Source organism: Schistocerca serialis, chromosome 9 (assembly GCF_023864345.2).
Source record: "Schistocerca serialis cubense isolate TAMUIC-IGC-003099 chromosome 9, iqSchSeri2.2, whole genome shotgun sequence".
NCBI lineage: Eukaryota > Metazoa > Arthropoda > Insecta > Orthoptera > Acrididae > Schistocerca > Schistocerca serialis.
Window position 1 is genome coordinate 305964022 of NC_064646.1, and position 13331 is coordinate 305977352.

Sequence of the window (13331 nt, forward strand, 5' to 3'; positions counted from 1 at the left end):
ATGCAAAGCAATCACCTTGTATCACCTGATTCCACTTTGAGTGAGTCCCCTGCTTCTTGTTGCTACTCTGATGCATGAGTGGGAATCACTTTCCACAGCTCTCTTCTTAATCACCAGAAAAATGCCCAGCCACAGCAAGTGGCACACTTTTACAGAAAGCTTAAATCTGACAATAATTTATGATATCATCCAGATGAAGATAAACTGGATGATGCCTGACTTCGCAAGTATTAGTCATGTCAGAAGGTATTCCAGTGCAATACTTTTCCTGTCATTAAGAATCTTAGTGTAATGACTACAGTGGTTGTTACAATGACTAGAGTAATGTAATTTCAAATATTTTCTGTAATAATGTCTAAGGTTTGTCCTTAATAAAACGTATCTCATTTCAGAACAAAGTTTGTTAATAATTACTTTCAATAGCCGTTATTTGTTATTGTTATAATACATAATAAAATAATAATATTTAGTTAGTAAAAAGATTATTTCAAATCATTTTTAAGCATTTTATAAACTGATGGTAACTGATTTACAGAATTTCCAAAATCTTGCATCTACGGTATTCAGTCACACTGAATTTTACCAAAACCTAACAGTAGCAATTGCTCAGTGTAACATAAAGCTAGGAAATGAAATTCTTATTTGGCACTTCCCACAAAACCAGTTTTTAGACTCAGTGTAGTTTCTTTCCAAGATACAGACCCATATTAAATATGGAGATATTGCTAGTAGACTTAGTTTTTCTTCAGAGCTGGTCATACGTACACTTCTGAGGATATCACATGGCTGGTGATTTTGTATGAAGTGAGTTGAAAGGCAAGAAAACTGGAATAGGTAAGATTATTTCTAGATCTGTACTCTAAAAATCACCACTGTGCAAGATGTGGGGTATTTCTCTGAACAAATGTGTAACTGGTTTTACCTTCAATGACTCCACATGCCATAGGACACTTAAGGAAGTCCTAGATTTTTCACTAGATACTGGCTTTAGTAAATGTTCTAAGGACTTATGTGTCCACCCTGCATGAACCATGGACCTTGTAATTTTGCAGGAGGCTTGCATGCGTCAGCAATACAGATAGCCTTACAGTAGGTGCAACCACAGCGGAGGGGTATCTGTTGAGAGACAAGAGAAATGTGTGGTTCCTGAAGAGTGGCAGCAGCCTTTTTAGTTGCTGGGGCAATAGTCTGAATGATTAACTAACCAAAATGGCCTTGCTGTGTTGGTACTACGAACAGCTGAAATCAAGGGAAAACTACAGCAGTAATTTTTCCCGAGGGCATGCAGCTGTACTGTTTGGTGAAAAGAATAGTGTGTTCTCTTGGGTAAAATATTCCAGAAGTAAAATAGTCCCCCATTCGGATCTCCAGGCAGGGCTACTCAGGAGGATGTCATTATCAGGAGAAAGAAAACTGGAATTCTATGAGTCAAAGCGTGGAATGTCAGATCGCTTAATCGGGCAATAGCTTCAAAAATTTAAAAAGGGAAATGGATAGGCTGAAGTCAGATATACTGGAAATTAGTGAAGTCCAGTGGCAGGAGGAACAACACTTCTGGTCAGGTGAATACAGGATTATAAATACAAAATCAAATGGGGGTAATGTAGGAGTAGGTTCAATAATGAATAAAAAAGTAGGAGTGCAGATAAGCTACTACATACAGCATAGTGAATGCATTATTGCAGCAAGACAGACATGAAGCCAATGCCTACCACAGTAGTACAAGTCTGTATGCCAACTAGGTCTGCAGATGATGAAGAGATTGAAGAAATGTATGATAAAATGAAAGAAATTATTCAGATAGTTAAGAGAGATAAAAATTTAATAGTCATGGAGAGACTGGAATTCAATAGTAGGAAAAGTAAGAGAAGGAAAGGTAGTAGGTGAATATGGACAGGGGGTAAGGAATGAAAGAGGAAGCCAGAGCACAAATTAATCACAGCTAACACTTCATTTAAGAATCATGAAAGGATGCTGTATACATGGAAGAGGCCTGGAGACACTGGAATGTTTCAGATTGAATACATAACAGTAAGACAGAGATTTAGGAACCAGTTTTTAAATTGTAAGACATTTTCCAGCGGCAGAAGTGGATTGTGACCACAGTTCAATGGTTATGAACTGTAGATTAAAACTGAAGAAACCACAAAAAGGTGGGAATTTAAGGAGATGGGTCCTCGATAAACTGAAAGAACCTGAAGTTGTAGAGAGTTTCAGAGAGAGCATTAGGGAACGACTGATAAGCATGGGGGAAAGAAATACAGTAGATGAAGAATGGGTAGCTTTGAGAGATGAAAAGTGAAGGCAGCAGAAGACCAAGTACATAGAAAGACAAGGGCTAGTAGAAATCCTGGGGTAACACAAAACATACTGAATTTAACTGATGAAAGGAGAAAATATAAAAATGCAGCAAATGAAGCAGGTGAAAATGAATATAAACGTCCCAAAAATGAGAATGATGGAACGTGCAAAATGGCTAAGCAGGGATGGCTAGAGGACAAATGTAAGGATGTAGAAGCATATATCACCAGGGGTATGATAAATACTGCCTACAGGAAAATCAGAGAGGTCTTTGGAGACAAGAGAACCACCTGCATGAATATCAAGAGCTCAGATGTAAAACCAATCCTAAGCAAAGAAGGGAAAGCAGAAAGGTGGCAGTAGTATACAGAGGGTCTATGCAGGGGTGATGTACTTGAGGGCAACGTAGTTGAATTAAATCAGGTGATTCTGAGGGAATTAGATTAGGAAATGAGACATTTAAAGTAGTAACTGAATTTTGCTATTTGGCGAGCAAAATAACTGATGATGGTTGAGGTAGAGAGGATATAAAATATAGACTGGCAATGGCAAGGAAAGCGTTTCTGAAGAAGTGAAATCTGTTAACATTGAGTATAGATTTAAATGTCAGGAAGTCTTTTCTGAAAGTATTTATTTGGAGTGTAGCCTTGTAAGGAAGTGACACATGGATGATAAACAGTTTATACAGGAAGAGAACAGAAGCATTTGAAATGTGTAGCTATAGAAGAATGCTGAAGATTAGAGGGGTAGATCATGTAACTAATGAGGAGGTACTGAACAGAATTTTGGAGGAAAGGAATTTGTGTCACAATTTGACTAGAAGAAGGGATCGATTGGTAGGACACGTTCTGAGGCATCAAGGGATCACCAGTTTAGTATTGGAGGGAAGCTTGGAGGGTAAAAATCATAGAGGGAGACCAAAGGATAAATACACTATGCAGATTCAGAAGGATGTAAGTTGCAGTAGTTACTCGGAGATGTAGAAGCTTGCACAGGATAGAGTAGAATGGAGAGCTGCATGAGACAAGTGTCTGGACTTAAGACAACCACAACCACAACAACAACAGCAACCACCTCCCATATCTCAAAGCCAAAAGCTTTTCTCCCCCCTCCCCTCCACCACCCCTGTCCATGTTCATTTTCAGATCCTCATTAAGCTTTATTCCACAGCTTTATTCTAGCTGAGGTGATCAGTATTTTGGAAATGAGGACTTTTAAATTATTGGCACTATACTAAAATTTACTAAGTCAAATAAGTCAATGCACAAGAGAGCGCAAAGCATAACTCAAGGAATGACAGATAGATTACCACCTACAGAGTTCACCTTGTGTGCAAAAATCAGTTCAAGCTCGAAGGTAACATCCAGGAAGTGCAATAATTATTAGAAAGAGATTAATCTTATGAACACCAAATGCGAGCAGTAAGATGAATTTGTCAGCATGAGTGAGTGTCATGGTAGTGGGCCTTATTTGTAGTATACATGCCCACCACATGGAGTGTGAGCTATGCTGTAGTTGCCAAATTTCTGTGACTGGTTGTACTGCCTTTGATGGTTACTGCTTCCAACTGCATCATTGACTCTGATATCATGGTATAAAAGTTGCTACCAGACACTAAACCCCTTCCCTCTACCCCAGGGTTTGGTAAACAAGGTCTGGAAAGACCTGAATGGCACCATCTGTTTCACATAAGAGAAAGATTGGCTGCCTATTTATCTGACAGTGTGCTGTCAACAACAGCAGCCACCTCTACACTGTGTTACTGTAATATGGGTCATGGGGTCACCTCTGATATTTGTCTGTGCCAGGGTGTCTCAGAGCCCAGTCTTGTCACCCAGCATCTCCAAACCTGATACAAATCTTTATGAAGCTGGATCAGGCTGAGCCCTCTGTGATAGAACAATAGTGAGTAGCACTGTGGCCAATGTTTCTGGCTACTAGTCCAGTTGCTGTGGTTCGAGCTCCATGGGTGAAGTAGCAGTGACATGGTTGGTAGTAGCATGTGCAATCACCGTGGTCCCTGATGGCAATGCTATGGGCCATCCTTCATGGCTACCGTGTACATGCTGACTTGAACGAACTCCTCCGTGGTAGGCTTTCAAGGATGAGACTTCTTGCAGGTGTGCACACATATATAGGGATTCTAGCCAGATAAGCACTGAGTGTGAGGCCACTCGACTTCTGGGTGCAAGATGTGGAGCAGCATCCTGGGTTTCCTTTTGTGCAAAATCTCGGCTGAGGTCCTCCTGTTGACTGATTTGGTGATGTAAGTACTGAGAAATAACACGAGACCTGCATTTATAATAGCCTCACTAACATATTGGTCACTTGATGTTTGAAAGTGAGAACCATTCTGTCATTCTCTATTGCTCTGTGGATGGGTTTATTCTCCAGATGTAGCAGTGCTAGGATATGTGATCGCAAGGTTATAATGATAATGGTACAATGCTGATTGTAGGTAACACTCCACAGGAGGGTACCACTGATGATGGGCAATTGATGCCTTAATTGAAAAGAAAAAAATATGCATAACTGCATTTTTTCTGGGTTTTAAACTTGGCTTCTATAGACAAAATGTTATCAATGGTATAAGGTGTACCTGGAAAATTGTTTACTGTCTCCTGTCAAGCAAAAACAGACTATTTCTTCCTTATCCAATCCTGAATCTTGACTCTTGAGCAGGTGAGATAATACAATGGAGATACAGGGCCTAACCCTGTATCCTTGAGAGCTGTTACTCTGAGATGTTTGCTTTTGGGCCAAATAGTGAGAGAAGCTGCTTGTGATCAATGTCCAGACAAAATTTTGCTAGACATAAACAGATGTGAAATTTCTTTATTGTCTTATTATGGCTAACACTGCATCTTCTATTTAAGAATAATTTTTCTGGCCAGTTGACAGAGCTTTTGATGCAAATGAAGTAGGTTACTCTGAACTATACGAGTTTCTATGTAACAAAATCACACCTAAACTATACTGTGATGCATCAGCCACAACTACCAATTTGTTCTCCCTGGTATGTGCATAGTGAGGCATAATTTGTAATTTATGCTTCAACATATGGAACAGACTTTTGCACGTCTCAGACCACTCAATAATTATGTCCTTTAAGGGTGACATATTGAAGGGATGCATTATGTCCATTGCTCCTGGACTGCATTTCAAATAATAATATATGTCACCCAAAAATGCTTGTAATTATTTAAGATTATTTACATGCTGGATCACATTAATTAAGTACTGCCCTGAGGGTTTCATACCTGTTGTACTAAGGATGTATCCTACGTACCTGTCTTAGAATTCAAAGAATTGCATTTTGGGAGGTTGCATGTTAATCCTGATCATGAAATCTGACTACACACAATACACAGATGTTGACAATACGGTGTTCTTGTTTACATTGTGACAGTGAAGCCTGTCCGGTATCCAAATGAAAGCTTTTTGTAGTGTGTCAGTGCAGTGGAAAACATTAGGTAATTAACTCCTTACCATATCCTGGTGTAGCATTCACAAGAATCAGCTGAGTACTAAACATGAAATTAATCAAGTCCACATTCTAGCTACATGCGAAAATAGACTGTGAACTAACATTTGCTTAAAGTAGAGCAACTTTTAAACCGCCATATAAATTTGATATTCTGTTGCTCATCACCTGGGTAATCAGCAACAGAGTAGTATTTTAACTACGATTGACCACCATATATCATGCTCAGAGAGTCAACACTGAAAAAAGCAACAACAAAATAATAACTATAGTGCTAATAAATTAACCTTCTATTTATTTTGACAAGGCTATGTAATTATTCACTGGCTCATTCCTTCCTTTCACTGTAGAAACTACATCTGTTTTACTAATAACTTTTGGTAAAGTTGTGAGACCAGATATTGAGATTTTTAAATTTATGCCTCATCTCCAGGCGAGAGTGCCTCATACAATATAAACAAGTAATGGAAAATGAATCTCTGTTTCTAAACATCCTTGTGCATGGCTTTGATCATCAATGTGAAAAGAGATTTTAAAAAATCCATCTTATATCTTCCTTCTTTGTCAGAGCTGCTTTTAAATTAATCATTTACCATCATCACACTATGTGGTACAGTAATTAATTAACTTATTTCTGTTAACTGTTTGCTGGCTTGCAGCACAATCTCTTCCAAATCATAAGGTATAGGCTGTAGAGTTCTGGCTACACAGCTCTGTGTGTATGTGTACTGCACTGCACTGAGCACAAAGTCGAGTATGCTAACTGAGAAGGAAATTCTTTAATATTTGTTGCCTTCCATATGGTACTTCAGGGGTGTAGATACAGGTGCTAATCATGGCTATAGTAGGCAGACCATGACTGAGACAATGTTGCAGCCTGGCAGCATTGTGTTCTTACTGATCACTCTAACGGGTTCTTCAATACTGTTTGTTCAATGATCTATCTTCAAACAAGAAGTTGACCATTATTTTTCGGTTAGTTTGCATAGTAGGCAGACCATGACTGAGACAATGTTGCAGCCTGGCAGCATTGTGTTCTTACTGATCACTCTAATGGGTTCTTCAATACTGTTTGTTCAATGATCTATCTTCAAACAAGAAGTTGACCATTATTTTTCGGTTAGTTTGCATAGTAGGCAGACCATGACTGAGACAATGTTGCAGCCTGGCAGCATTGTGTTCTTACTGATCACTCTAATGGGTTCTTCAATACTGTTTGTTCAATGATCTATCTTCAAACAAGAAGTTGACCATTATTTTTTGGTTAGTTTGCATTTGAGTACCACATCACACATACAGTTCTAAATGAGTACTTATCATCTTTGGTCATTGCTGATCTCGCTCTTTTCCATGGAGTATGATGCTGGTCCCATGTTGTTTCCTATGTACTAAGAAATATTAAATGAACAGAGGATTGTTACTCAGGCACCTTCTAACGTTCACTCCAATAAATGCAGTTCCTGAACTTTGACACAGATATATTCTTCAGTATTTCCACACTCAGTACAAATAACATATAACACTTCTGCCTTCAGCAGTATTACAAAACAATATCAAGTACTTTGCAACAACTCTTCTGGCAAGAGCATCCAATCCACCACATTCCCACCAAGATCCCTCTCAATAAACAAGAACAGTGACCTCATGCAGAACTCAAAGAATTTAGAGTACTATCGATAATAATTGCTGGTACAACTTCAAAACGACTAATAAAACAGATTTACATGAATTCAAGTGAAATGCTTCAACATTAATTTAAATTATGACTCATTTTTATGAATGTGTATGTATCAAAATTACTCTTAGCAAACTGAAATGACCGATAGTCACTAATATCATACATTTCATATTACACTACCACCTTGATCAGATTACTTCACATATAGTGTCAGCCCTTGCATCACAAGGCTGTTGGGATGTGAAGGCCAGCAGTGGCATGTGGCAGCACGCAGAAACATGCATGCACCCAAGATGAACTCAGGACCCTTGGAGAGTGGCTGGAGTGTCAGGCACCCACTGGGCCACCTCACTTCAGCAAATCCTGTTCAAAGCCCAAAATCATCAGGGTTAGCTGATGATTCTGGAATAAGCAATTTTTCCCAGTTGTTGATGCTGTCCAATAAGGCTGGAGCAGCTTGGCTGCGCACTCAAAGAATGGCACGTGAAGACTGTTCAAGTTAAATGAACAGTGCTGAAGGAATGCTGCAAGTGGCAGAGCTGGGAGCTCTTATAAGCCCTTCAACCAGGTGTGTTATGACAGAAGGTACACTCCTGTCACATAGTTGGCTGTGGAAACTGTAGCGTATGCAGGGCTGAGACCCTGTACGTTTGGCGCAAGCCACGCTGCTACATGATGTGCTCGTTGTGGTAAACAGTGCTGCTGTTACAGGTACCCATTCATGTCCACACAGTCACATGTCCACATAATACCATGCCTGTATTCCTCCACTGACGGGTATTAAATAAAGTCACTGGTAAGCTCCTCGATGGGCAATTCACTTCTGAGCTTCAGACGGATTGCCAGTTGCCCTCAGACCTACATGTCAGACCACAACACCGGCCACTGCCACTACCCATCAGATGTGCCATCCCATACCTTCACCAGGATCACAGTTGCTGTCATCTGACAGCTACTCTGTAAGGCCTGCTTCCTCAGCTCATCGCCCCTACCAATGATCGTGGGCTTCATTGTAGTTACATTGGCTATGCATCGTTACAGAAGAACATTTCAGTTGTACTCATGTGTGAACATTATTCCTCCACAGCTGTACTGAGTCAGTTCATAATGAATAAACAAACATGCTTTTTAGTCACACATTTGTCACACCAACCCGCCAAGGGTTACTACAAAAATGTCATGCTGTGCTACATCCCGTACCAACACAGTCAACCACTGAGGACAGAATGTCGCATATCAGAGTGCTGCATCAGTAATATTGCAGTGCCCAGTTGCTGAATTACATGATGGCTGGCCCATATATCCCTCGGCTGGTTGTGAGGGCCTGCCAAAAGCTCATTCCACAAGATTTCCTCTTCCTTTGTGAGAATCTGGTCCACCCAATTCCAGGCTGCTGTTGCACCTGTGCACGACTACATGGTATTATTGTGCTCACAGTTTTTCCCTTGCCCCTTAGATGCACTCTTTCCCACACTACTATTTACACTGCAAATATTGTCTGTACTTCATCACCATGCACTCGTTCCACATCATTACGAAATATCGTATTCATGATCCATGGAACTAGTATTAATCTAATCTAATCTAATCTAACTGCATATGATGATCCACTTGTGTGTTTCACCTTATGTCCACCATTGACAATGTCATACTTTTCACACTCATGTCTAGTTTTTACATAATCCACTCACTATTTCATGCAACACTTTTTACACTGTCCCACAGGGACTCTAGGCAAGGATAGCTAGTGGTAAAGATGGTGGCCATGTCAAAAGTGTATCATGTGTCTCCACGAAAAAACATAAATTTCGGTAGTAAAAGGAAAATGTGTGCAAATTGTAAGAATGAAATACTGAAGCTGAACGATTGGATATCCAGTCTACAGTTTACAATCGACACTCAAAAAGCGGAAATAAGTAAACTACAATTTGAAAAACGTGAGACACTAATGAAGAAAGAAGACTCGGTCTTGGGAAAATGCAAGATAATGATGGAAGGAAGTTGTACTCAGAAGATAAAAGATCTGAAAGACGGTAAAAATTTAGTACAAAAAAACTTTTTTGAAGTGCTTTCTGCTGTGGATTCAGTGAACGCCTCAGAAAGGTTTGAAAAGTTGGAAAACAAAGTAGGCAAACCGTTGCTCGTGTTAAATAGGTCAAACAGTGAAAATATTGCATCAGAAGATATTCTAAAAACTCTGAAAATAAGTGCACACACCTACACTACCATAGACTTCAATGCAACAAAGGAAACTGCATTTCCAGCGAACCTGCAAACTGAAGAACATTTAGAATACGTGCGGCAAAAAAACAACACTAGTCAGGTGAGAAGACGAACCTTAAATCCTCCGGTTACAAAATGTGTGAAACACAAAACAACCTGTGTGTTAGGTGATAGTCACGGCCGTCAAATTTCTGCAATGTTGATGAGAACATGTAGTTTCAAGGCATCTGGTTTCATGAAGCCAGGGGCACCATTGAGTGAAATAATGGACCTAACAACATCAACTGGCATAGCTAGTTTGAATAAAGGTGATTTCGCTGTGTTAATAGGAGGATCAAACGGCATCTATACAAATGAGACATACAAGGTTATTACAGAAATGAGGAAATGTTTAAAAAATTTAACCCACACAAATGTACTCATTGTGAACATCCCATATCGTCATGTGTGAACCGCGAAATTACTGTTGCAAACGAGTGTATCACTGAAATATGCACTAACTTTAAGAATGTCAATATTGTAGATATAAACAGATTGGAGTGAAGGTTCCATACAGTCCATGGACAGGAAAGAAATTACTAGCCAAACAAATATGTAGGCCTACTCATTTCGAAGAAGAGTGAAGAAAAAAGTATAAGTGACAAACAAATGGAGATTAAGAAGTGATTTAGACGAGTTACAAGCTGTGCCATTGGCCAAAAGCAAATTACCAAGTGGACCATCAAGTTGTCAGCCAAACGAAAATTATGAAATGGTTTTAACCGAAGAGGACAGATGTGGATGAAGCAAAACTTATACAAGCTTCAGAAGTTAACTCACCTGCTGATTGCCACCAGCAAACAGAAGCCACACACAAGAAAGATACCGAAAATTTTTTAGGGTAAGTGCTGTATTAGAAATGCCATTAGATAAAGAATCAGAAACCATTTCAACTAAAGTTACTAAATACCCAGATTTTGCTATACTACACCATAAAGTTCAGTCATTCATAAATAAAATTTCCATGTTGTAAGCACTACTACAGTAGGCACTAAATGTAGACATAATTTGCATTACTGAACATTGGCTATGAAATGATGAAGTAAAATTAACCTCAATCTCAGGATATAGATTAGCAAGTCATTTTAGGCGAGAGTTTTCCAAACATGGTGGCTCTGCCATCCTTGTGAAAGAACAAATAAATTTCTGTGATGTCAGTAAAAATTATATTGTGACCCAACTGAAAAAGACTTTGAACTTTCCATTACTAAACTGCCAGAGCTTAATTTCATAGTTATTAACATATATAGAGCACCAAGTGGAAACCTGCCAGTCTTCATGAATAAACTAGAGGTTCTGCTGAACAGAATCAGTACACTAAATATGTAGATAGTGCTTTGTGGGGATTTCAATATTAATTTTTCAAAAGACAGCAGCATCAGAGATGCTTTGATAAATATGACCAACACATTAAATATGATCCCCACAATACACTGCCCAACAAGATTAACAGAATGCACAAATTACATTATTGACCCAATATTCATCTCAGAAACAAATAACAGTTTCACAAGCACAGTACTGAGCATGGGTTATAGTGATCATGAGGCACAGCTGCTGTGTATAGAAATGCCAACAAGTAGTAGTAGTTCCAAAAAAGTAGTTGAAAAAAGAACCTTTTCTGAAGATAACATTAGATTTTTAATCTCTTACAGGTGAAGGAAAACTAGGAAAGCATCGCCACTCAGAACAATGTTGATAGCATGTACAGAGCATCTTTCTCCACTATTTTAATGTAGCATTTCCAAAAGTAGTAAAAACAGTAAAATATAACAATAATAAGCAATGGGTAAATAAAGGCATAAAAATTTCCAGTGAGAGAAACAGATTTCTGCAGTACTGTTGTAGAAATATAGAGTAACCCAAGAATCTGCAGATTATTCAAAAGCCTACAAAAGAATCTAGGTAGAGTAGTCAAAGAGGCAAAAATTATGTGGAATGACAATTTGATAAGAAACTCATCTAACAAAATGAGACCCATGTGGAGAGTTATAAAGAAAGAAACCTGTAGTTCAGCTCCAAAGAAAAAGAATGTATCATTAACACTAGAAGCCCCAAAAGTCACAGACCCAAATTCAGTTGTGGAAAAATTCAATGAATATTTCACTTCAATAGCTGAAGACCTCATTCAAGTACATTGTCAAGGACTAGTCCCAACTTTCTCCAGCAAGTCAGTGATCTCGACTGCTTCTGTGTATGTTTATGAAATAAACTCCAATAAAATTATAAGTCAAATTAAATCATTAGGCAATAAAACGTCAAGTGGTCTTGATGAAGTACCTGATTTCATATTAAAAGCATGTGCTCACCACATAGCAAAGCCCTTGGGAAAAATTTTCAACATCTCTTTAAAAACTAGAGTATTTCCAGATATTTTTAAAATAGCAAAAGTTTCACCACTGATAAAAAAGGTTCTTTTGAAAAAATATCAAACTACCAACCCACATCACAGTTAAGTTCCTCCTTAAAAATTCTAGAAAAACTCTTGTATGACAGGCATTTAAGTTTCATGAATAAATATGCACCTCTTACAGTACAACAACATGGTTTTATAAAGTCTAATTCTACACAGACAGCAATTTTCGAATTCTTATACTGCATTTTAAAATCCCTTGATCAACATAAATTAGCTGCAGGTATTTTTTTAGATCTATCAAAAGTCTTTGATGCCCTCAACCATAACATTCTGCTCGAAAAATTAGAAAGACAAGGAGTAAGAGGTGTAGCACATAGCTGGTTGTGTTCATACCTAAAAAACCACAGGCAGAAATTATGAATTCAGTATGAATTCAACAAAATGAATAAAACAAGAAACAACTCCTTTCTTTCTAGTGAACTACCAATAAAATTGGTGTACTGCAGGGCTCAATCTTAGGTCCACTACTCTTCTTGATTTATGTGGACAACTTAGTTGAATATATGAGTCCCACAAAAACTATCCTGTTTGCCGATGACACCAGCATATTGCTCACTTGATTCTGCCCAGAAACTTTGCAGTCCACCGCAGAAAGTTCTATGAAAAGACTTTCTGAGTGACTCACAAAAAACAAACTCATTATAAATACTGGAAAAACAGTGTGTGTTGATTTTCATTTAATTGCTCCAACTAATCAAATGTCTATTCAAGCACAATTAAAAAGTGTCACAAAATTTTCGGGTCTATGGGTTCAGCAAGACTTAATGTGGGACACACATATAAATAACTTGTCTAGAAAACTGTCATCTGTGTGCTATGGCCAAAGAATTTTAAAGGCTACAACAAGCAAAACAACAGTACTGCAGGCATACTATGCACAGTTCCATTCACTAGTCCGATATGGAATCGTTTTCTGGGGATACTCCATTCACAGTGTAAAGGTTTTTAGAATGCAAAAAGGAGCTCTTTTACTGAGCTTGGTGTTCTAAATGTTCCAAGTTTATTCATTTGTGAAACTATCTTGTCCACTAGGGACTACCTCCTGAAAACAGGCAAACTGCTGCAGAACAAAAATGTACACAACTATAGTACCAGAGGAAAATCAAATATACATCAAAAATATCACAGAACAACTACCTATCAGAGGAGCATAATTAACATTGGTGTAATACTACACAATAAGATACCAG